The sequence below is a fragment of the Bombina bombina genome, chromosome 9, assembly GCF_027579735.1.
Source record: "Bombina bombina isolate aBomBom1 chromosome 9, aBomBom1.pri, whole genome shotgun sequence".
Taxonomy (NCBI): domain Eukaryota; kingdom Metazoa; phylum Chordata; class Amphibia; order Anura; family Bombinatoridae; genus Bombina; species Bombina bombina.
The window spans coordinates 130047771-130075474 of record NC_069507.1 but is presented as its reverse complement, the minus strand read 5'-3'; the positions used below and the strand labels follow the sequence as shown (position 1 = coordinate 130075474).

The 27704-nt window shown below is 36.8% G+C and overlaps 1 protein-coding gene across 1 annotated transcript in view; it reads right to left on the bottom strand.

The window, feature by feature from the left end:
* The window catches only part of LOC128640063 (uncharacterized), a 248683-nt gene that overhangs the window by 124886 nt on the left and 96093 nt on the right, over window positions 1–27704 (bottom strand). The window lies entirely within an intron of this gene.

The following is a 27704-nucleotide window of genomic DNA, read 5'->3' as shown; positions in this document are numbered from 1 at the left end:
ACACATGAACCAACTCCATCTAATGGTGAAAATCTGTCAAAATGCCTTCAGATTAGAGGCAGCCTTCAAGGTCTAAGAAATTAGCTTATGAACCTCCTAGGTTTAGCTTTCAACTAAGAATACCAAAAGAACAAAGCAAAATTGTTAATTAAAGTAAATTGGAAAGTTGTTTAAAATTACATGCCCTATCTGAATCATGAAAGGTTTTTTTTTTACTTGACTGTCCCTTTAACCAATCACCAATCTCTTACACATTAAAGGGCTAGCTCTGAAACCTTTACAAATATCTGTGTGTTATTTGCGTATCATATTTGGTTGGAATTACAATAATCTATTTCTCATTCCACTTATCACACAGAATCAATTATTATCTTCTCATGCGTTATTTGTCATTTTCATCCTTGTTTTTTGTTTTTATTTATATTTTTATATATTTATATTCTTCGCTTTTAATTTTTCTGCTTATTTATTCTGGTTGTAATTCTGGCTAAGCTATACTTTTATGCCAGTTTAATTTTGTAATTCCAAGCACTTTCCCTAAAATTACTATTAAGTGCATCGTGGTTATCCTTACCATTATTATGCCCCATAGAGGCAATAATTTACAGTGTATGCGGGATAATAAATGATTGGCAATACATTATAATATATCCTACAATTAATTTGTCTATTCAGTTCCAGTAATTTATCAAATCATACTCACTATTCAGGCCTGTGGGTTTTCTAGTCTTTAATCTCAAAATCCAATATACGTCCTGCCTGGCTAGTACTTGATCCCTGTCCCCTCCTCATTTTGGTGGGGGAATGTGTTCAACTATAGTCCATTTTAGGCTGTTAGGACTTCTGTTGTGTTGCATGATCAAGGGTGTAGTCAGTATACCTGATTTAATATTGCTTACATGCTCACAAATTCGTGACCTGACCTCCCGTGAGGTCATACCCACATATTGTAGGTTACAAAGGGAGCATGTTAACAAATAAATCACATAAGTATGTCTACAGTTATAACATTTTTTTGTATAGGAATGTTTCCCTACTTACCTCACTTTGAAAACCATTACCTTGTTGTACATGAGTACAAGCTATACAATTAGTGTTATGGCATTTAAATACCCCTTTTGTTGTTAACCAAGAACTTTGGGTAATTTGGTCATTACTCTTTAAATTAGTAGGTGCTACTCTGTTTCCAATGGTTAGACCTCTCTTGAAGGCAAACCTACATCCCTTCCTAGCTGTTTCCGCTAGATCATCATATGCTGTTAAAGGGACAGTCAACCATATAATTGTTATTGTTTTAAAAGATAGATAATCCCTTTATTACCTATTCCCCAGTTCTGCATAACTAACACAGTTATATTAATATACTTTTTACCTCTGTGATTACCTTGTATCTAGAAACCTTCTTCCAGCCCCCTGATCACATGACTGTGACTGTTTATTATCTATTGTCTTGCAGTTAGCATTGTGTTGGGCTAAATCTTAAATAACTCCCTGTGCCTGAACACAGTGTTATCTATATGGCCCACGTGTACTTTGTCTCTTTGTGTTAAAAAGGAATTTAAAAAGCCTGTGATAAGAGGCAGCCCTCAAGGGTTTAGAAATTAGCATATGAGCCTACCTAGGTTTAGTTTAAAAAAGCAAATTTGATGATAAAAGTAAATAGGAAAGTTGATTAAAATTACATGTCCTATCTGAATAATGAAAGTTTAATTTTGACTAGACTGTCCCTTTAATACAGAGAAGTGCTTAGAAACTATTTCACAAATCTGTCCATATTGTTCACTGTAAGTTGTCAGGAATGTTACTCCTTGTCTCCCATAATTTGCCTGTGGATGTGTACTTTTGTACATTACTAACAATTCACTTCTCTCTCGTTTTTCTACCTCTTCCCTAATGCCTGTTACAGTTTCCCTAGGATAGTCTCTTGACACTAATCTTTCTGTCAACTCACTTGCTTGTCTTTTGAAAATGGTTTTGTCTGAACAGTTTCTTAATGTCTTTACAAACTGTCCCTTTGTGATAGCCTTAAACACTCTGTTAGGGTGGCCACTCTTTGCATGTAGGATTGTAATCTTTAGCTGTTGATTTCCGGTAAACTTGTGTTTCTATGTAAACCCCATTGTCATCTAGTACTCCATTTAGTGTGATGTCCAAGTAATTAATAATGGACATATCCAGCTCATGTGTAACGCTCAAACCTATTCCATTACTGTTTAATTCCTCCATGAAGTCTGTCACCTCATTTTCATTTCCCCTCCAGATAAGTATCAGATCATCAATGAACCTATTATAAAAGGATATTCTGGTCCTGAACGAGTTACTCTCTCCATAGATGTGGGACTGCTCCCACCACCCCATAAAGAGGTTGGCGTATGATGGGGCAAATTTTGCCCCCATTGCAGTCCCACACCTCTGGAGAAAGAACTCACCCTCAAAACAAAAATAATTATGAGTGAGTAAAAATGTTGTCTAAGTATAAATTTACATTGTTCTTCATTGTGCTGAGCTGATCTGGCAAGGAAATACTCTATTGCTCTAAGGCCTTCCTGGTGAGGTATGGAAGAGTACAAAAGATTTCACATCAGTTGTAAGCCACATCATGTCACTGGTCCATTCTTGTTTCGTTAGTAACCCTAAGAGGTGTTTAGTATCCGTTAAATGGCTTAATTGTCCCTCAACAAACGGTTGAAGGATAGCATCTAGCCATTGGGAGAGCCTTTCATTTAATGAACCTATCCCACTAATTATTGGGTGACCCTGTATATTCGGACATGGTTTATGCATTTTGTGCAGGTGATTGAAGGTGATTCCAAGGGGTTATCATCAAACATTCCTATATCCCTTCCTTCATCTAACAGGTGTCTTAGCTCCCTACCAAATCTTAATGTGGTGTCACTTTTTAGTGGGGTATATTGCTCCTTGTCATCTAATTGTCTTCTCGCCTCATTTACAAATTGCTCCCTACTCATCAATACTATTGAACCTCCTTTATCTGCGGCCCTAATGATTAGATCTTTATTGTCCTGCAAGTTTTTTAATGCTATTCTTTCATTCCTGGATAGATTGTGTTTATTTGTAGTTGTTTTTACTTTTTCTGATAATTCTGTTAAGTCCTTTTCTACCCTTTTCTGGAATATTTCCAGTATCTGACCCCTCGATTGTATAGGGTAGAACGAGGACTTGTTTTTAAACTCAGGTAACCTGACAGGTTCCAGATGACCCACTGCTCCTACAGAGTATAATTCATTCAATGCTACAATATCATCAAATGTTAGATATTGAACCTTTTTAACAGTTACACAAGAGTTGTCCCCGTCCTCTAACTCATTAATTTTATAGAATTTCTTTAAAGTAAAATTTCTGATAAGCTTATTCACGTCTAATAACGTTTGAAATAAATTGAAGTTAGAGGAAGGTAGAAAACTTAATCCTTTATTCAAAACCCTTCTTTCCATCTCACTTAACACATAGGGGCCTATCTATCAAGCTCCGAATGGAGCTTGATGCCCCGTGTTTCTGGCGAGCCGCTGCTCCATAACCCATAAGACCGCTGCTCCATAACCCTGTCCACCTGCTCTGATGAGGCGGACAGGAATCGCCGGCATTCAACCCGATCGAGTATGATCGGGTTGATTGACACCCCCTGCTGGCGGCTGATTGGCCGCGAGTCTGCAGGGGGCGACGTAGCACCAGCAGCTCTTGTGAGCTACTGGTGCAATGCTGGATACGGAGAGCGTATTGATCTCTGCATTCAGCGATGTCTGTCGGACCTGATCCGCACTGTCGGATCAGGTCCGACAGAGATTTGTTAAATATGCCTCATAATCTGAGATATTGATTACATTGTCTATTGGTATTTTGTGTAATGTCCCCTCCTTTGGGGATACCGAGTAGACCTAGTTTGTTCCTGTAATTGCTGATTCTGTTTGGGGAACTGAGGGTTTTTGCTTGTTTGCATACTTGTGCCCCCCCCCCCTTTCTGGTCCTTTTGGGCACAACTGAAAAACCTTATCTATATCACTGTTACTGCTATTAACATTCATTACTCTCTGTGTAGGTTTGTATTTGCTTTTACTATCCATATTAATATCATCCCTATATTCTTGTCTCATTGAAGGTTGGGTTAGAATGGACTTAACCTTAGGTCTAACTACCTGCTCTTGTATATTAGGATCTAGTGTGGAAGGTGCAAAGTATAGATTAGTTGGATTATTTGTCAGTTCCTCACCTCCTGACGTTGATTACTCATCCATAGACTCCGCCTCACTTTCTGAAAATCTAATTTTTCTATCTTCATTATAGTGGTTATTACAAGGTATTCACAGAGGTAAAAAGTATATTTCTATAACAGTGTCAGTTATGTAAAACTGGGGAATGGGTAATAAAGGGATTATCTATTTTTTTAAACAATAAAAATTCTGGTGTAGACTGTCTCTTTAAGAGTTCCCATCAGCTCTCCTTAGAACCGTAAAATGTTTTGCTGCAGCACGGTGTTCTCAAAGGAGAGAGAGAGAGAGAGAGAGAGAGAGAGAGAGAGACTCATTGTGTAAACCATTTACAAATCTAGACAAGTCAGAAGACTTGCTTTTACTCCAGAAACTCTGCAGGCTCGCCAGAAACACTGGATTTAGTGGAGGATTTTAAACTCACTTTTCGCCTCCCCATATTTTAAATTGCTGTTGTATTTCCCCCAGAAAACAACTTTATCAAGCAGTGATTCAACCTACTCCCAGCTGATGAGTGGCAATAACCACGAAACAGCTGTCCTGGGATTAGTCTGAATCACTGTACTACACCTAGCTAAGCTTAGAAGCTGTGTAATGCGGCGATGCTATGGCGTAAAGGGAAGTCTGCCTTAAAAAGCAGGCTAGAAGTAAAAAAGTGAGTCATTGTGAACCTCATTTGCATATCTCACCCAGAATCCTTTGCTGCATTGGAAACAGTGTAATCAGAGAGTTTCTGGGGTAAAAGCAAGTCTTCTGACTTGTCTAGATTTGTAGATGGTTCGTAAATGGTTTACACAATGAGTTATTTTCTCTACATTTTGGATTTAGTGTAGGATTTTAAACTCACTTTTCGCCTCCCCATATTTTAAATTGCTTTTATATATATATATATATATATATATATATATATATATATATATATATATATATATATACACATATATTTCATAATACATAAAAAAATATTCTGCTATGTGCAGAACATTGGAATGTATAGTATTTAGAGTAAATACACAGTATAACACCTTACAACTTCTAACTTTGAGCCCTTATAATTTTTTAATGCAATTTTCTAGAAATAATTTTTATCAGTGTTATTATAAGTGTAACTGTACTTTTAAATGTATTTTGGAGGTTTATTTGTTCACATTTTATTTGCTCGTAACAGTTAACCAGAGCTCTGAAGTTGCGGTAATCATTATATCGTAAATTGTGATTGCACTCATGCGTTCTCATTTACTTTCAACTTGTAATATGAGCGAAATTTAATTTGTGCACTAACGGGCGCAAAAAGCATAGATCGCTTGCGCGTAAATAACATAGCATAACTTAGTAGATAAGGTTGAAAAAAGACTGAAGTCCATCGAGTTCAACCTATACAAATCTAAAATACTTACAAAAAGCTCCAGTTAAGCTTAAATAACCCCACTAAAATGTGACTCATTTAATACTAGCAATCATATCCATGAATTTTGTTTATATACAGAAATGTATCCAGACTATTTTTAAATGTATCTAGGGTATTGGCATGCACTACCTCCTTTGGTAATGAGTTCCACAATTTTAATGCTCTTACAGTGAAAAAACGTTTCCGTTGCAGGAGATTAAATCTCTTTTCCTCCAACCTTAAATTGTGACCTCTTGTCAGAAACAATTTTCTTGTGATAAATGATAGTGCGCTTCTTGTAATCTATCCCTAAATTTGCTTAATTGAGATTTTGATGGTTTAGTGATATTGTAATGATAATTATCCAAAAAAGGAATAATATATTCTATGAAATGTGACAAGTGTGAAATGTGCTTACAGGTAATCATATGATTTATTACATAATTGTGAGAGAATTATTATGCTACCGTATATATTGTACACAACAAAATGTAAGAACATACAGAATAATTGCAATATGTGTGGAATAATTGTTTAAATCAAATACTGTGTACATAGGAACAGCACAATATATAAATAAGACCTTTGTTTACTAAAAAAGAATGTGTTATATATTTGTAGGTTATGTGACTCACTTGGCGTTATACTAATTAATACAGTAATAACGTTTTACATTATTATGCGCTCTCTCACTTTGATGCACACACCTGCAATCACTCTCCAACTCTAACACATCCCTAACTAGTCTCCCACCTTACATTTACACATACTGCCATTATTCTGGAGAAAAAATGTGCATCTCCACTAGGTGATAAAGGGGGGTGGATGATGGGTGTTCCTATTGGTAGTTCAGGTTACACTAAGGTAACCCCCTGTCACTGTGTGTATGGGCAGGTGGGTAGGCAGCCAGAATGAGTCATGCAAATGGTAACCTGTCTTGTATAGAGTAGTGAGGTAGTACTTCAAGGTGGAGAAGGAAATACAGATCTACAAAGGTAGACAGCACATTTTTGTATATAACTTCCTGAGTAAAAGGTAGGGAATACATGATGGAGGGAGAATACACATCTGAATAGAGCACTAGACATAGGGAAACTGCCCTGACATATCAACTAACAGACCACAATATAGGGGGCTACACAGGGGACACCCCAGCCCCTTGGTTTTGCTTCTTATGCCTATGCTCCACATGGCACTGTTGACATGATGATTACCTGTCATGAGATCCCCTTATTTGAAAGTCTAGTAGCAATCTCCTTTGGCGGATTTTCTCTACACGCAAATCTAATTGGGTCTCCCCTGGTCCATCTGTCTCCATGGTCACCATTTCATCGACCATCTGCTTACAGTCATAATACATAACCTGTTATGTCCCAAACAATGAATTACCTGTGTCATATCCTTCCAGAGATGTGCACACACACCGAGGGGCATGCTGCTATCCTCTAGCTGTTATGCCAACTCATCATCAGCTGCTATCAGAGCTACCTTCTATTCCTAAGTGTACCTCTCCTCCAACAGTCTTTAAAGGGACAGGAAAGTCAAAATTAGACTTTTATTATTCTGAGCCTACCTAGATTTACACTTCAATAAATGATACCAAGAGAACAAAACAAATTTGATAACAGAAGTAATTTGGAAAGTTGTTTAAAATTGCATGCACTATCCAAATCATAAAAGTTTAATTTTGACTTTACTGTCTCTTTAAAACAGTTTACACATGATAAGCTCACATTGTTAAAACTAGGACAAAAATCCTTCCTGTGTAATAAATCTTGTGACCAAGTATAAACACATGACCCTTCTTTAACCCAGTGTTCAAATATTTCAGATGCTTCCCTTTATCAAAACACAACTTGAGACTTGGCAATTATTCTTTACTTTTATTCACGCACATCATTGCATTCTATTTAATATTTTTATTAGTTATTAACATTTTCTGTATATATATGTACTGATTCTTTATCTTCTATTTACTTAATATCGATTGCTTCAGCCAGGACATGTTCTCTCATGTTTACCAGATGATAAGATATAAACATGAATTTGTTTCAGAAAATGATAAAATATATTGTGCTTGATTACGAGTGGAGCAGCAATTACCGCTCCCGCTCGCACACCAATTCCGCTCGACTTCTGTCCTTTCAGGTCACGTAAAAAGTTTGAGCATTAAATGTGATTGCGTTTAAACAATTGCATTTACTTTCAACTTGTAATACGAGCGTAGATTGCCGCTCAACGCTGCCACTAGATTTTACTGTGAGTTTGCAAAAACAAATTTGCGGTAATTTAAACAGCGCACCACTTGTAATATTGATTTGAGCGCAAAGAACAATCTTGTGACTGCAGTTATGCTCCTCACACTAACAATAGCGCTCCACTCGGAATCTGGCACATTGTATGTTCCATTTCAATAGAATGAGACATAAATAGCTAGATAAGGAGTGGCATATTTAAAAGGAAGTACAATTAATCAATGCATGATCAATAGCTATTTACAATATTTATTCTGATGTTTCCCTTGGTTGTTGTCCAAAGCAACGTCAGAACAAATATACTATTCAGTTTATGCATTAACTGAGACCAATATTCTCAACAAAAATCCCATCCAAATAATTAGATATCGAACATATTTGACCAAGGTCACCTTGAACCTGAATGATAATTTCAATGAATGATCTCATTTTAACCTCTTAACAACCAGCGCCGTACCCTGGGCTTCTCTCTGCCGGGATCTCGCTAAAAATAGGAAGATTGTGCTATTTCTGCATGCCCCACGAGTGTTGTAGAGTTACCGAAGCAGAAAGGGCCACCCTGTGGCCCTCTCTCCATCGGACAGCGGTGGCGCTGATCGTTGGTGGGTGGGAGGGTAAGGAGGGACGAGGGAGGGCAGCCCATTGCTGGAGGGGGCGGGAGGAGGGAGGGTGCGGGTGGGACCGATTTGCCACCCTACAGGCAAGGGGAATAAAAATAAAACCTGTGTCACTGAGGGGGAAGGAGGGAGATGAGGTAATGAGGGGGATCCTATGTGGGATCCATTGAGGGAAAGGGATCTGGGAGGGGGAGGGGGTATAGAAATGAGGGGGGGCAGCTACACTACAGAAAAAAAGAAAAAAAATGGTACAGGCAGACAGCTGCCAGTATCTAAGATGGCGGCTAATAGGTAGAGGTAGGAGGCTTAGAGAGCTATTTGGGCGAGATCAGAGAGGTTGGGGGGTAAGGGGGGATCCTACGCTGCAGAAATTATATTAAAAAAAAAAGTCTTTTATTTTAGTACTGGCAGACTTTCTGCCAGTTCTTAAGATGGGGGTGACCATTTTTGGGTGGGGGAGAGAAGAGAGCTGTTTGAGAGGGATTAGGGGGTGATCAGGGGGTGGGATGTGTCAGGTGGGAGGGTAACCTATACACTAAAGCTAAAATTAACGCTACAAGCTACCTAATTAACCACTTAACTGCTGGGCATAATACAAGTGTGGTGCGCAGCGGCATTTAGCAGCCTTCTAATTACCAAAAAGCAACGCCAAAGCCATATATGTCTGCTATTTCTGAACAAAGGGGATCTCAGAGAAGCATTTACAACCATTTGTGCCATGATTTCACTAACTGTTTGTAAATAATTTCTGTGAGAAACTTAAAGTTAGTGCAAAAGTTAAAAATTTTTTTATTTGGAGGTGAAATCGTGGCATGAAATATACCAAAATGGGCCTAGATCAATACTTTGGGTTGTCTACTAAAAAATATATAAAGTTTTGATAGGTAAATATAAAAAAGGCTCTATTTCTGTTTAAATGTAGTGATGGCAAAAATGCTAAACATGCTCTGGTCTTTTGGGGAAGTTTTTGTCTGAAATGCCCGGTCCTTAAAGTGAAGGTAAACATTGATGAATGAAAGCCCAGTTTTTAAAAATACTATTAAAAACAGGGGCACTTTCATTCATCAAAGTTTAGAAAGCAGCCGTTTTGTTTATTAACTTTACCTTTCTTCTCTTCACAGCTGGAGCAGCTTCCCCCGCACGGAAATCCTCTCTTCACACGTCAGCAATGACTAATACGGCTTCCTCCAATCACGGCATGGCCTCAGGCAATGATTCCCCAGGGGGGGGGGAGCCGTGATTGGAGGAAGCTGGATTAGTCATTGCTGACGTGTGAAGAGAGGATCTCCTGGCGGGGGAAGCTGCTCCGACTGTGAAGAGAAGAAAGGTAAGTTAATAAACAAAATGGCTGCTTTCTAAACTTTGATGAATGAAAGTGCCCCTGTTTTTAATAGTATTTTTAAAAAACGGGCTTTCATTCATCAAAGCTTACCTTCACTTTAAACAACTTTTCAATTTACTTCTATTATCTAATTTGTTTTCTTTTCTTGGTATCCTTTGTTGAAAAGAATGACTAGGTAGACTCAGGAGCTGCTGATTGGTGGCTACACATATATGCCTTATGATTATGGCTCACTCAATGCGTTCAGCTAGCTCCCAGTCGTGCATTGCTGCTTCTTCGATAAAGGATACCAAAAAAATGAAGCAAATTATATAATAGATTTAAATCGGAAAGTTGTTTAAAATTCTATTCTCTATCACCTAGATTACGATTTTTGTGCTAAACAGGGTGCGAAACTAAAGCCAAAAAAATTGTATTATTGCACTCTTCATAGCGCTGCCATTTCGAGTTAACCTACAATAAACAACAAATAGCGCTTAAAAGGGCCTTTTGTAGGGCATTGCCCTAAGTTAAACAGCTCTTTTACATTAAAAAATTTACTAAACCCCCCACGCAACTAACCCCCCAAAACAAAAAAAAAACTAACTCTAAAAAATCCTAAAATACCCATTGCCTCTAAAGGGGCATTTGTATGGGCATTGCCCTTAAAAGGGCATTCAGCTCTTTTACTACCCTTAAAAGGGCATTCAACTCTTTTACAATTGCCCAAAGCCCTAATCTAAAAAAAAAACACCCAAAAAAATGGAAAAAAACTAACACTAACCCCATAAAATCTACTCATGGTTCCTGAAGTCCGGACATGCATCTTCATCCAGGCGGTGACACCTTCATCCATCTCGGGGACGTCTTCTATCTTCATCCTAGCAGCGCAGAGCTATCCTGGAAGACATCCAGCACAGATCGTCCTCTCCATACTGTCACAGCTGTACACTGAAGTTGAATGCAAGGTAGCCATTTCAAAATGGCTGATTTGATTCTTCAAATTCAAAACATCTAATAGGATGAGAGCTACTGAAATCCTACTGGCTGTCCCCATTGAACATTATAGACTTTCACTATACTTACAAACGTATTGTTTGTTACATAAATCTAAATTGTATGCATGCATTGAGATACATGTTATCCAATGTAATTGTTGTACACTTTTGATTTGATTGACTTAAGGGTGTTTTTTGTAAATACACACACACATGCACACAGTCCAAGGATGTCCACAGCACTCCAAAACTTTTTGGAGTGCTTTGGACATCCTTGGACTGTTGGTATTATCAGTATTATCAGTAGTGCTGTATCTATTTTTAGTACGCGCACACACACACACACACATACATGCACCTACACAAACGCGTGCACACACACACATGCACCTACACTCACACATGTGCACACACACACATACATGTACCTACACACACGCATACACACACACAATAATCATACATGCACCTACACACACGCAATGCACGCACACACACACACAAGCACACACATACATGCACCTACACACCCACTCACACATACGAACACACACACATGCACCTACACACATATACACACACATGTACTTACACACACACGCACGTGCACACACACATACACGCACACACACACACATGCAACTACACACACCTACACACACACACATACACAAACACATGCACACACACATACATACATACACACGCATGCATGCACACATACACACACACACACATGCACACAAATACATGAACCTACACAGGCACTCACACACACCTACACATGCACGCACCCAAGCACACATACGCACACACACATGCACACATACACATGCACTCAGGTGCACACACGCACACACATACATGCACACACACAGACAAACATTTACGCACCTACACACACACACACTCATGCACACACACGCATATACGCACACACATGCACACACGCATAAAAAAAAACATAGATTTTGATGGCAGATAAGAACCATAAGTCCAACAAGTCTTCCCAATATAACACACACATACACACTCAGTTAAGGCACATATACAACACTTTATTTTCCCCTTCAAACACACACATATACTCCCCATTGTCCCTTTGTTACATACATTTTAACACAGCACATATGTTTGCTTTATTTTATTCCTTTGTAACTTCTTATTCTCCCTTGGAACCTTTTATACTCCCTTGTAACCCCTCTTCTCAATTTTGAAGGGACATGAAACTCAAATATTTTCATTCATGATTCAGATAGAGCATGCCATTTTAACACTTTTAGTGTGGGTGACGACACGCGGTCATCATCCACACTATGAGACAGATTACCAGTGTCATGCATTTTACAACACTGTTATATATCTAGGCACCAGGGGGCCTATCTTTGCAGTGGCTGAGGCAGACTTCCAGATAGCCTATTCCACTGCCTCCACTCTGCAATCTTTATCAACGTCAGGGCCCTCTTCATCCTGGAACCAGGTGCCGGGACACATTTTCTTGCCGGTGGAGATGCAGTTCCAGGGGGCCTCTTCTAATGCCTCCACTCCACAATCTTCATCAACGCTGGGGCACTCTTCATCCTGGATCCAGGGCTCCATCTTCGTGGAGGCAGACTTACAGGCAGCCTCCGCTCCGCGTCTTCTATCTTCAATTCTTCAGCTGTGTTACTAGAGCCCTCCTCTTTATGCGGTCGCTGCTTCACACTGAATTTCGGTTTGTGTGGTAACCCCTTTATATAGCAAGAAAGTATTTTATTTTAAATTCTAATCATCCAATAGAAAATCATTTTATTTTCTGTAACTTAGATTTTTTTATTTTTCAGTAACTTTAGTTTAGAGGAGAGTTAGGTGTTAGGTAGAGTACGGTTAGTTTGCGTTGGGGTTGAGGCGATGTAGGAGTTAATAGTATAGGGTACTTGCGGTGGGCTAGTGGCAGTTTAGGGGTTAATAGTGTAGGGTACTTGTGGTGGGCTAGTGGCAGTTTAGGGGTTAATAGTGTAGGGTACTTGTGGTGGGCTAGTGGTGGTTTAAGAGTTTTTTTTTTATTCATGGTACAAAAAAGAAAAAAGAGCAAAAACAGAACACAACAATATCAATGTTACAGAAATGATTCATAAAGCATGCTCTAGTTACTTGTAAGCAGTCTTCCAAAAACTGAGAAATATTCGTACCTGGATTAGAAAATTTTGTAAGACTAGTATGGTATGCTACCGTCTGGGCATACCAAGATGAAGGGAAGAAAGAAAAAGAAAAAGAAAAAACATAAAGAGACCCCCCAGGTTTAAGAGTTAATAGATTAAATGGGTACTTGCAGTAGATAAGTGGCGGAATAGGGGTTAATAGATTAGATGGTTACTTGCGGTGGGTATGTGGGGGTTGAAAGGTCAATAGATTAGATGCGTACTTGCTGTGGGTATATGGCAAAGTGCAGGGCCCCCCAAAGTGCGGGCCTGGGGTCGGTGCCTCTCTCACCCTGCCCAAAGGCCAGGCCTGAAGAGTAGATTTATGCAGGCAATTGACAACGCTCTCAGTTCTTTGAAACCTGTCTGATGTCAGACAGTGTAGAGAACTGAGCAGTTTGACCAGACTACATATATTTCTGGTATTTACTGATCTTGTTTCTTGTCTATACCTTAGTAAATGGCAGAATTGCAATATCTGATATGTGGTCAGGGCCGCCATCAGGGGGTGACAGGGGTGACTCCTGTCAGGGGCCCAATGAGCCAGGGGGGCCCCATGAGGCAAGAACTAAAAAAAAAAAAAAAAAAAAAAAATTTTTTTTTTTTTTTTTTTTTTTTTTAAATTTGGGCAGCCACCAGTGGGTACTACAGCAGTGTGCTAATTGAGCATGGGAAATGTTATTACAAGGAGTAAAGTATTATCATTTGAGAAGATTTCTTAGTGTGCACTAAACCACTATGCGCAGTGTGAGACAGACTTGGCACTTTGTACAGTGTGTACCTGGGTCAGACGGCAGATCACTTTCATTTGCAGAGGAGCTAGTACTTACTTAGCAAATGTTTTTTATTTCTTTGTGCAATTTTGGATTGTAACTTCAGTGTGGTAGTAGTTGTTTGGTGGGGCTAGGGGTCCATAAAAACACATTTTTTTAGCAGCAGTGTATTTATGATTATTTGACAATGCTGTAGAAATTCTATATTTAAAACCATGCAGAAATGTTTCCTCCTCGATACACAAATGGTAGATGCCCTTTTGGCAGATATGCATTATAATTATAATTATATATATATATATATATATATATATATATATATATATATATATATATATATATATATATATATATATATATATATATATACATACATATAAAAAAATATATTACATTCCAGTTTACTGACCCTTTATGCAAGGAGGCATTTTATCTAATATTTTTACATCTGCATAAAATTTTATACTCTCAGACTAAGATTGCTCAGTGTTTGAAATGAGACAGGTTAACTTAAAACTGTTCAGTTTACACTACAGCTGACTTAATTTTGAAATACATACCAACAAGCCTAAATCCTGCATTTAACCAGATCTAATGGTATGAGTACCACAGCTTATGGTCCCACCAAGACAATATAGAGTACAGCATTTTCAAAATCCATAAGTACAGCTGACAGCTGGGAAAATTTGTACACTATATTTGAAGTGGTGCTCTTGGTTGGGGAAAATGGGGAAAAAACAAACATATGTCAACCTTTTAAAGGTACTTTTCTTCATCTAGCCATCTACCCAGCTCATTAATGTACAATTTTGAATTCACAGAATTATTTTTGTTTGCACATTTACAAATATGATTCTTTCAAAAGTGATCTCTTAATTTCTAATTTTTTTTTATCATGCATGTCACACACTGTTGATTTAGGGGATGCAAGGTGCATAAATGTTTCCTCCTGTGAGTGTTTCTGTGGGTGTCTGTGTTTATGTCTTTGTGCTTTGGTTTGTTTCTCTAGGAGTGTGTATGCATTTTTTTATCTGTGGGTCTCTCTGTGAGGGTGGGTGTGTATGTCTTTGTGCATTTTCTGTGGATGTCTGTGAGGGTGTGTGCATATGTCTTTGAGCTTTTTCTGTGGGTGTCTCTGTGAGGGTGTGTGTATGTTTGTCTTTGTGTATTTTCTCTGGATGCCTCTGTGAGGGTGGGTGTGTATGTCTGTGTTTTCTGTGGATGTCTCTGTGAGGGTGTGTGTGTGTGTATGTATGTATGTCTGTTTTCTGTGGATGTCTCTGTGAGGGTGTGTGTTTTATGTGGGTGTCTCTGTGAGGGTGTGTGTATGTCTTTGTGTGTTTTCTGTGGATGTCTCAGTGAGAGTGAGACAATGGGGCTGTTTGAGCTGAAAAAAAACCTAACACCTGCAAAAAAGCAGCGTTCAGCTCCTAACGCAGCCCCATTGTTATCTATGGGGAAACACTTCCTACGTCTGCACCTAACACTCTAACATGTACCCCGAGTCTAAACACCCATAACCTTACACTTATTAACCCCTAATCTGCCACCGCCGCTATCGCTGACCCCTGCATTTTATTATTAACCCCTAATCTGCCGCTCCGTTCACCGCCGCAACCTACGTTATCCCTATGTACCCCTAATCTGCTGCCCCTAACACCGCCGACCCCTATATTATATTTATTAACCCCTAATATGCCCCCCACAACGTCGCTGCCAGCTACCTACAATAATTAACCCCTAATCTGCCGACCAGATCTCGCTGCTACTCTAATAAATGGATTAACCCCTAAAGCTAAGTCTAACCCTAACACTAACACCCCCCTAACTTAAATATAATTTAAATCTAACGAAATAAATTAACTCTTATTAAATAAATTATTCCTATTTAAAGCTAAATACTTACCTGTAAAATAAACCCTAATATAGCTACAATATAACGAATAATTATATTGTAGCTATTTTAGGATTAATATTTATTTTACAGGCAACTTTGTATTTATTTTAACCAGGTACAATAGCTATTAAATAGTTAATAACTATTTAATAGCTAAAATAGTTAAAATAATTACAAAATTACCTGTAAAATAAATCATAACCTAAGTTACAATTAAACCTAACAGTACACTATCAATACATTAATTAAATACAATACCTACAAATAACTACAATTATATAAACTAACTAAAGTACAAAAAATAAAAAAGAACTAAGTTACAAAAAATAAAAAAATATTTACAAACATTAGAAAAATATTACAACAATTTTAAACTAATTACACCTACTCTAAGCCCCCTAATAAAATAACAAAGACCCCCAAAATAAAAAAATGCCCTACCCTATTCTAAATTAAAAAAGTTCAAAGCTCTTTTACCTTACCAGCCCTGAAAAGGGCCATTTGCGGGGCATGCCCCAAATAATTCAGCTCTTTTGCCTGTAAAAAAAACATACAATACCCCCCCCAACATTATACAACCCACCACCCACATACCCCTAATCTAACCCAAACCCCCCTTAAATAAACCTAACACTAAGCCCCTGAAGATCTTCCTACCTTATCTTCACCATGCCAGGTTCACCGATCCGTCCGTTAATAACTATTTAATAACTATTCTACCTAGTTTAAATAAATACAAAATTGCCTGTAAAATAAAAATAAATCCTAAAATAGCTATAATGTAACTATTAGTTATATTGTAGCTATATTAGAGTTTATTTTATAGGTAAGTATTTAGTTTTAAATAGGAATAATTTAGTTAATAATAGTAATTTTCTTTAGATTTATTTAAATTAGATTTAAGTTAGGGGGGGTTAGGGTTAGACTTAGGTTTAGGGGTTGATAAATTTAGTATAGTGGCGGCAACATTGGGGGCAGCAGATTAGGGGTTAATAATTGTAGGTAAGTGGCGGCGACGTTGGGGGGCAGATTAGGGGTTAATAAATTATTCCTATAGTGTCACTGGATTGGAGAAGCACGACAACAAAGGCCTTGCGGACCCCAGAGGCATGAGGACACGGGAATGGAGCTTGTTAGTTGTACCCAGAGGATCGGTGAGGAACTGGTCGTCCGGGTGGTAAGCTGAGCAGAGTTGTTTCCCAACAAGTCATTATGTGCCGAGTACTGGGGAGACTGTGACCGAAGTGCAATACGGAACGCTTAGTTCTTCATATTCAGTTTGTGTTACACTTACGCTGAGAATTTTCTTTTATTAAGCGCTCAAATTGTTGGTGTGCATTTAAGAAGTGTCTACGGTCGGGCTGGAGCTGAGCTTTTCAGTGTTTGTCTTTTACTCTGAGACATATATATATATATATATATATATATATATACACACACACACACACAGTATATACAGATTTTATATATATATATATATATATATATATATATATATATATATATATATATATATATATATATATATAAACATAGAGTAGTGTATGAGCGCACAACGGGACCGCAATAAGGTAACTAATATTAGAAAATTATTACTTGTGTAGCGGTAGTGAAACGGCTTTGAACCGGCACATCCGTAGCAATGGAGGTATAGTTGTTGAGAACTGCAGCTGTGAGTACTCCAAATCCTGGTCTGTGAACCAGGTCACATGTGAATAAGTATCCAATAGAAGGCAGAGTACTAGAAAAAGCGCAAGGAACTCCTTGTAAAAGTTAAAAGTCCATTTATTTGAATTTACAGGGTAAAAACATAACAACCATGGGGTTGTAAAAATAAGCACTAAAGTTAAAATCAGACACAATGTTGCAAAGATCAGGACCTCATGCAGACATGTTTCGTGCGAGTTGCGCACTTGGTCACTGCTTGTGTGAGGTCCTGATCATACAAGCTTTATAGCAAATTTCATAAAGAGACAGATAATCTTTGATCAACATTGTGTAATTTCCTGCAAAATAAATCTTAACTATCTAATACATGATATATATTTATTTATTTGCCCTAGACAATATTTAGTGAATTATTTCACAGAAGTATATATATATATAGTTTATCATTGTATTACAGCTAACATTACCTATCAAATATTTATATATTTCATATTTTTATTCAAAAATTTCTTTTTAGGTAATAAGCTATAAAAATATTTTTTAATAAGATAGATAAAGTAATTGTTGTAATAGTTGAAACTTTATATTTAATTCACAAATAAATCAAGGTCTCTCCTCATATTTAAGCCCTGAGGGCTGCTAGTTCTGAGTTTGAAAATCCAGAAAACTTCACGTTTATTTAATTTGTCCTCTCTATCTCCTCCCCTTTTCCATAAGGGAACATGATTTATACCCTGGATTTTTAACAGTGATGCATCAGCATTATGACAATTTTTAAAGTGTCTAGATACTGGAGTATCCGTTTCATCATCCTCAATGGATCTCAAATGTTGTAGGAATCTATCCTTAATACTACGTTTTGTTTTTCCTACGTATTGAATTTTACATAGTTTATACATTATACATTGAATTTTTACATAGTATATAGTTTATCATTGTATTACAGCTAACATTACCTATCAAATATTTATATATTTAATATTTTTATTCAAAAATTTCTTTTTAGGTAATAAGCTATAAAAAGATTTTTTAATAAGATAGATAAAGTAATTGTTGTAATAGTTCCTTGCGCTTTTTCTAGTACTCTGCCTTCCATTGGATACTTATATATATATATATATATAGTTGTCCTTGAGTACTGCTATCTGACCTAGAGATGAACATAAAATAAATTATCCCAAAGTGTGCAAGTACTTCTCCTCTAAAAATTCCAAAATAGGGATCATTTGTGTTACGTGTCCGATCATCACTACATGGACTATTCTCCGGATCACCTTCATTGGAATAATGCTTTCTTAACGTAAACTGTCTAATGAGTTTATTAACATCAACAAGTGTTTCAAACAAGTTGAACCTTGATGACGGAACAAAACCTAACCCTAAACTTAAGAGTCTCTTCTGGGTGTCACTAAGATCATATTTAGTCAAATGTATAACATTATTAACCATCTCTACTTTTGGTATTTGCTCTGCCTGTTGGTTCTGTCTTGTCTCTGTGGGTACCTTGGCTGATTCTTTTTTGGCACGGCCCTGTTTTCTGCACACTTTGGGTACTTTGGAAAAAAAGAGTTTTTTAGAACAAGGAGAAATCAATTCTCATACAGGATTCAGACCCAAATCTGTCTTTTATCCTGTACAAAGTAGAGGGGACATATTGGTCAACTTCCAGAGGAAAATATAAGTAGACTTGGTTAATCTGTCTACCCAGCCACAAAAAAGTTTTCCAAATCTTTCCAAAAAGAGTAGAGATTAGCTCTTGATGCACTTCGGAACAATAAAGACCTGGTGATCAAGGCAGCGGATAAGGGGGGGATGTGTAGTAGTAGGGGATGTCATTTCCCATTGCAGTGAAATTTTAAGACAGATATGCAATAGTGAGGATTACAGGACATTAATAGGCAATCCCACTCGTAGATTCCACATGGAACTGACGTCCCTGTTATATGATGGGCTACATTTAGGCCATTTCGATCGTAATACTTAAAAATTTCTTATGGTCAATAACCCTGTCACCCCTATATTCCATATACTGCCTAAAGTTCATAAATCTCTTAAGTCTGTGAAGGGGAGACCGATTGTATCAGGCATAGGGTCTATTTCGGAACCATTATCAGAATGACTTGACAGCATTCTTCAACCTCTAGTATTGAGGCTATATAGCTATTTAAGAGACACTAAGCATTTATTATACAAGATGGCTAATGTGGTTTGGCAACAAGGGTATGCTTGGTGAACTATTGATGTGGTGTCCCTTTATTCGTCCATATCACATGTTATGGGACTGGAGGTGATTAAGGATTTTCTTACCACCAAAACTAACTACACAGTAGATTTAATTGACTATTTACTTCTTGTCACACGTTTTCTTCTAACGCATAATTATTTTTCTTTTGAGGGTACCAGTTACCTACAGACCTGTGGTATGGCCATGGGGGCCAAATTCGCACCTTCATACGCAAATTTAGTAATGGGGTGGTGGGAGGCCACCTACATCTATGGTGAGGGTAATCCCTTCTATAAGGATATTAAGATCTATCATCGCTTTATAGATGATCTCATCTTTGTATGGACAGGTGGCAAGGAGAGAGCTGGGCTTTTTGTTGAATTTCTGAATATGAACCCTTGGGGTTTACAGTTTACGTTTGAATTTGATGAGGTTAAGATTAACTATTTAGATGTGACCTTGATGGCAGACCTTGTTAACAAATTGGTTGTCTCAACTATTTATAGAAAGCCTATATCAGGCAATACTGTGCTACATGGCAGTAGTTGCCACCATAGGAGGGTACCTTATGCCATAGCTAAGGGGCAGTTTATGCGAACCAAGCAAAATTGCTCAGATGGCACTTATTATGAGAGACAGAGTCAGGATTTGGTCAAAAGGTTGCTTATGAGAGGTTATAATAAAGAGACTATACATAGGGCAAAAATGGAGGTAGATGGTATGGATAGAGAAACTATTTTAAAAGATAAGAAGAAGAACTAGAAAATCCAAAGGGACATGCAGCCTATTTTGTTTGTTACTCAGTAATCTACAGACTATGAACAAGTATGCAAAATTATAAGAAAGCATTTATCCATGCTTACAACGGACGATCAGTTGTGCAGCTTGGTTGAACGTGGTTGTCGTTTCTCTTATCGTAGAGGAGTAACTTTAGGCAACATTTTATCCCCCAGGGAATTGCGCACTAAGAGTAGGGGGAGCGCGTGGCTTGAGAATAGAGGAATGTATAAGTGCGGTTACGGACCTTGCATTCCTTGTAGCTACATGGAGAAAAGGATTCGTTTTGTGAGTAAAGTTACGGGAAAATAATTTCCGGTGGCTTCCTGCATCAATTGCAGGAGTAAAAATGATATTTACCTGATATGGTGTAGCTGCAACAACAAGAAGTACGTGGGTTGTACCATACGGGAAGTAAGAGAGAGGATTCGTCAACATCTCTCAGACATCAAGAGATCAAAACATAGTTCAGATCTAGCTAAACATTTTATATCTGGATCATAAAAATGACAGTACAACATTTAATTGGATGGTCATAGAACATGTAAAAGCACCCAAAAGAGGTGTGGACATTACCAAATTAGTGCATAAACGCGGCAAGGCATATTGGATATTTACCTTAGGGACTAGGATCCCACAAGGGTTTAATAGTGTATATGATATCATTAACTATTGGGAGTGAAGTTTATATATTCACTCCATGATAGAACATGTATGGACTCTTTGTCATTTTGGTATATTTATATGGTAGGCATATCATTTAGCTATGTTTTACTACTTATCTCAATATTTGAGATCTATTGGGGATGCAATGGTGTCTTTTATGCTGTTCCATATTTCCATGTCAGCCTATTAGGGTTTGTATGATAGGATCTTACGGCAAAAGGCATCCTTTGGAGGTTTTGTGTATAATACAATCCTCACCCTAGTAACTATATTAGGCAGGGTTACATCCACTGATACTGCAATCATTATATTTGGTGCAAGTTAGAGACATAGTTATTTTGTATTTCTCTATATGCGTATATGTGTGTTGTTAAAATTAGTGTTACCATTGATCTGTCAAATTCAGGCGTTAAAATGGCGTAGTCACAGTTGGTAACAAAGTTGCCAGACATAGACGCATATACATATACTATACATTTTGTTACCACATTGTTACCATAATGTTACTTAGGGCATAATGATATTTATTCTTTATTGTCTAATTAGACATGACCATACAGTGTAATTGTTTCTGGTATATTATCGCCTATATCTGTACACATCATTGGTTTTTAATTATTGGAAAATGTAGTATGAGCATATACTAATTGATACTTTTTTGCAAACAAGTGCACATAGGGTTAAGTGCTGTTGGTTCACTATTACTAATGAGTATAGGTCACATGTGTATTATAATTAACCAATAGGTTCACAGCTTTGTTTTAAAATAACAGATGTCTACCTCATTTAGGCAAGTCTATGCATAAGGCTACCAAGCCGAAACATGTTAGGCGTGCTCTGGCTGTTGTATTTATGTGTTTTTTATTGTGACCAATAAGAGGATATGTTTTAATTGTCCTGGAGGGAAACGGTTTCTTCTTTTTTGAACTATATATATACACCGGTATTTCTAAATATTTGTATGTGTGTATATATACTGTATATGTGTATTTAATGTTTATATGTGTAAATATGTATGTGCATACATGCATATACATAAAAAGACATACACACAGATATAGATATACCCTGTATAACTGTATATATTCATATAGATATATAGATATAGAAATGTATTTTACAAAAATATATTCAGATATATATAGAAATATATATTTACATTCATATGTATTTCTAACACCTTTGGCTTTTTTTCAGCACTCCCCCTTGACTTTCACTCTCATGCTAACTTTTTACTTTCAGTTTGTAATACACAATAAACTTTTACTCTGAGTGCAGTTAGCGCGCAAGTGAAAAAATAATGTAACGCACCACTTTTAATCTAGCCCTCCATCTCTCTGTGGGGAACATAGAATAAACACAATTTTCACTATTTTTGATAAAGGGAAAATGGTCAAAATAAATAATTAAAATTACATTAAATCTTTTACATAAAGATTTTGTTTTCATCTACGTGTAATTAAACATTCACTTTTGACTTTTATGTGCCTTTAAAATAGTTTTCTATGGAAAAGTAGATTTGCTAAAGCAAATTATCAAATTATATATATATATAATATATGTTCAAGAAGTCACAAAAAAGTAGCTAAATCCACAAAGAAAACTTGCACACTACTACCAAAACTCATGGTCCAATCACCATAGTTACATGATTGATCAATGGCAATCACTCCAAGGTATGATGTAACAAAATACGGTACCAAAATACATACCTTGGAGTGATTGCCACTGGTCAATCATGTAACTATGGTGATTGGACCATGAGTTTTGGTAGTAGTGTGTGAGTTTTTCTTTGTGGTTTTAGCTACTTTTTTGTGACTTCTTGAACATCGTTTGGTATTGCAACTGGGACCGTGGACCCTGATAATATGGAGAATAGACTTTGTATTTTATAAAGAAGTTTTCATGCATCAGGTGGTTTTTCACTTAATCAGATTATCAACCTATCACGTTTATGTATGTGGGGGGGTGTAAGCTACAGGAACTCTAATTGGGTCCTGTGGTTTTTGGGAGTGTGTTTGGGGCCTATTTAAGGTTGCTTTATTCACTGTTACACTGTCAGAGAAAGGGACTGTGCTTGGTCCCGAAACGTCACAGCATGCAATAAAGTAAATAATTTTTTGACCTTGTTGTCTGAAGACCAGTGAGTGCTTATTTTCAATTTCTGTATATATATATATATATATATATATATATATATATATATATATATATATATATATATATATATATACATATATATATATATATACATATATATATATATATATATATATATATATATATATATATATATATATATATATATATATATATACACACATACATACACACGGGTATATAATTTGCGCCTATACTAGAAATTACAAAATATACAATTTATATATTCATATATGTATCTATATATACATTTTATGTTCTATATATAAATTTTGTATGTTTTTCTCCTTCTAATGTATTATATGTTGCCTTGGATAGTTATTTATTTTTCAGTGTAGACTTTAACTTTGAGCACTAAGAACACTGTCCTGCAGCCGTTTTTCTATTTTCAGTTACTTGATTTGGACTACCTCTTTGTCATTTAGTACCAAATATAGACCACTTAAATTATTTCTATGGGGCGCACATTGATTTTATTAGAATCAATTTGTTCATCATATGGATATATTATTTTTTAATTATATACTGATTAATATATCATTAATTGATATGGTATGCACGTACATATTCATCTTTCTTTAAATTGCTGCCTAATAATAATAGAGTTTTGGAGGTGACTAATAATGAAAAAATAAATGATAAATAAGAAAATAATTAAATAACCAAGGGAGGCCATTTCATTAGACTCATTTTAGAGCTCCCTGTCCGTCCCTCCTGCTGCTTCAGAACAAATGTCTTGGCTACCTTAGCAAAATCAGGGACTTTCCCTACTCCAGCTATGACCCAGTAAAACGTTGCCTAGCCACGCCCATGCCATGCCTAACCCCGCCTGTTGCTCCTCCCATCCTGTCATGGCTCCTCCCAAAACACCACAGAGGGCCTCAGCCAACAATTCCCTCCTCTAAGTAACAAGTAAGAAATTGCTCCCCTAACTTGTAAACTATAGTTCTATTTTTACCTATATATAACTATTATTGTTATGTCAGTGAAAGAAAATAGTCACCAAGTATTTAATACATTTGTTTGTTTGTTTTCTGTCCATTATTGTATTTTAGAAACAGTGATCTCCTTTCTTTATTTTATACTGAAATGTAGAAAAAAAAAAGTTTTATTGGATAAGTCCCAACATTTGAGGCTGGTTATAAGGACTCAGGAGGCTGAGGTGTCCATCACTATTTTGTGGGTGGAGCTGTGTTGAGATGGGCGGAGTTGTGAGTGACAAGTGGGCAGGATTGTGGTTGTGAATTGGTGGGCGTGTCTTGGTGTTTTATTGTCTATCTCGGTGTTCTTTGGGTGGGGCTAAGAGAAATTATGCAAATAGGGATATATGGCTGTCTCAGAGCTGGGATTAGGGACTGTCCCTCTTAAATGGAGACAGTTGGGAGGTTAGGTATCACATAAAGTATCAGCACTACCATGGATGCTTGTTTACTTTCACCCACAGCCACCCCCCACTGCCTCCCCTTGAATATATTTTATTTTTCTCCAAGTCAGCAGGTGGTACAGTCAGTCAGGTGCTATATTGCCTATATCTTTGAAAGAAAAACGAGCTAACTCTACTGCTCTAGCTTTAATCTGATGAAACAAATTATATTTCATCCACACCAGGTTAATATATATCATCATACTACAAGTTATTTTTGAGAAAGACATAAAAAAACAAGAACCCTAAAATAAAAGTAGAATGCAGAGTAATGCTAAAAAAGTACAATTTTGTAAAATAAGAAACCATTTCCAAAAAAAACTGTTTTTGATTTCAGTAACTCATTTTTATTATTTGTTGCAGACATGTCGATAACTTAAGTTGGAAAATAAATATTTCCTGTGTCAGAAATTGCAGCTGGCAGGAAAATGAACAGAATAGGGAGGACATCATGTTTTTATCACTTTTATCTGTCAAATTTCATTTTTCTTAGGAAACTTAAAAGGATTATCTATTCACCCACAAACAATAACAAATCTTTATAGTGATGGACTCAGCAATATTATAAAAGTTACTACCAAGCGTCTAATTTATACTGTAGGATAAAATAAACATTTTAATATAGATTTGTCTTCAATGTTATTTCCTTACTAAACATAAAATAGGATAGAAAATAAATCTTCTGAAACACTGCACATAGCAACTAGTGATGCCTGTTATTGACCTTAGCAGCGTAGGCAGTCCCCCCCCCCCCCCATGATCTGACCACAGCCTTGAAATCATGTGCTTGCTTTAACGATTGCGTAATTTCAAATTTCCAGCAAGTGTTTACATCTTCCTCATGAAGGGGTTAAAATACTGAACCAACTGTCGGTGATAGGGCACAATGGTAAGTGGGTTCAGCATTGCCCCCCCTCCCCCATTCCCCCCCAAAAAAACTAACTTAGCCCTCACACTTCATTCTACAATAAATATGTTTCACAACTGAGCAGTCATTTTACCCATTGGCTGCTAGTAACATACAAATCAATCACTTTACCTCTTAGTAACATGTAAACAAAAGCGCTTCAAATTCCTTGACTGCCTCTCAATTCTTTCTGCTCCATATTTGTAATTAATTTAGGTATAGGAGGTACCCAGGGACTTTAAAAATCAGGACATGCAAATGACCAGTAATTTTGTGAAGATTTTACTGGACAGCCTGTTAAAATACTGGACTGGACTGGACACCTGGCAACCCTAATAGCAACATTGTAAGAGATAGTCTAGTCAAAATAAACTTTCATGATTCAGATAGAGAATGCAATTTTAAGCAACTTTCTTATTTACTCCTATTATCATTTTTTCTTCTTTCTCTTGGTATCTTTATTTGAATAGGCTGGAATGCAAGCTTAGGAGCAGGCCCATTTTTGGTTCAGAACCCTAGGTAGCTCTTACTGATTGGTGGCTACATTTAGAGACCAATCAGCAAGCACTATGCAGGTTCTAACCAAAAATGGGCCATCTCTTAAGCTTACATTTTTGCTTTTACAAATAAAGATACCAAGTGAACGGAAAAAAAATTGAATAAATTAGAAAGTTGCTGACAATTATGTGCTCTATCTCAGTGCTTCTGAACCGTGGTCCTCAAACACCCCCAACAGGCCAGGTTTTCATTATAGCTGAACCAGTGCACAGGTGAAATAATCAGCTGATCAGTAAAACCATGGTTACTAACCTGCTCTCACCCATAAGCTGATTATTTCACCTGTGCACTGGTTCAGCTTTAATGAAAGCCTAACCTGTTGGGGGTACTTGAGGACCGCAGTTGAGATACAATGCTCTATCTGAATCATGAAACTTTAATTTTGACTAGACTATCCCTTTAAGAGACAAGGCTCTACCCTTCTCTGTTTGAGGCTGTTCACTTACCCTATTTTTTCCCATGCCCCATTATTAAGGATCCTGATGTGATCAGGTGGAATGTGCTTTGGGCAGAGCATGTTTAGCCAATGGTAGGACTGGGTTTACTGCAGACACTGAAGGGACAGACTGTGGAATAATCTAGATAATGGTTAGAGGGACACAATGGTACTTTCTTGATTCAGATAGAGCAAGCATTAAAAAAAAGTTTCCATTTGTTTTTTACAAATTGAATTTGTTCACTTTGTTGAAAAGCACAGCTCATATGTATATGCATCTGTGATTGGATTATGGTTGTCACATGATACACGGGACTTGGATATAAATTTTAAAATTCATCAGAATAAAAATCAACTGTTCATACGAAATTGAAAGTAAATATTATCGCGTTGTATTTTTATTAGGCATTTGCGCATTATGTAAAACTAGGGGAAAGGTGGACAGTTCAAGAGACAGTAAACAATTACAATACATTTCTGTTGTGTTGCTATAGACTAACATATCAGCCAAGTCTTACCATTTTTAAAACAAATTAACATGCTTTTTCTGCAATTATTCAATAGTTAAATGTCACCCCTTATTTGGAGGAGTCAATCTGGCTTTAGTCTGCAGACTACCAGGCTAGTCACTGTCATAAATTTAGTATAAAATACATTTATTTGCAGTTGTTGTCCATTAATGCCAATTAGTTACAGCTATGTAGCAGAGTTAGCCTTGAGAAGTCAGCAGGGTGCATTTCAGTTCTGAGAATTAGAATACTAATAATAATAATGAAAATATAGTGCAAAGTTGTTTCATTATATACAACTAAAATTTTTATTTAAACCTCAAGGTCTTTAATGTCCCTAAACCAAGCTCCAAAATCCAAACCATTCAGCAAATTGCTAGGTAATTGTTATATATTTTGTAATGTGGTTACATACATTGGTAAAAAAAAAATCTAAATATTTCTTTTATTGACGTTTTAAAAACAATTACAAAGCAGATGGAATTTGCCATGACTCAAAAAATACAAGCGTAAGTACAATTCTCTCAGCATAAAAATGGCGCATGCTTATAACTTCATACAAATAATAAATAGGTAAATATAATTGACACCTCTCTTTTTATATTAATATTTACCTCCTAAAGTATTAAGAGACCACTTTTAGACCTGTATGCCGCAGTCAAATTTTAATGGAGGCAAATTAGGGTTGCCACCTCAGCCATGTTTTCCTGGACACTTATGAG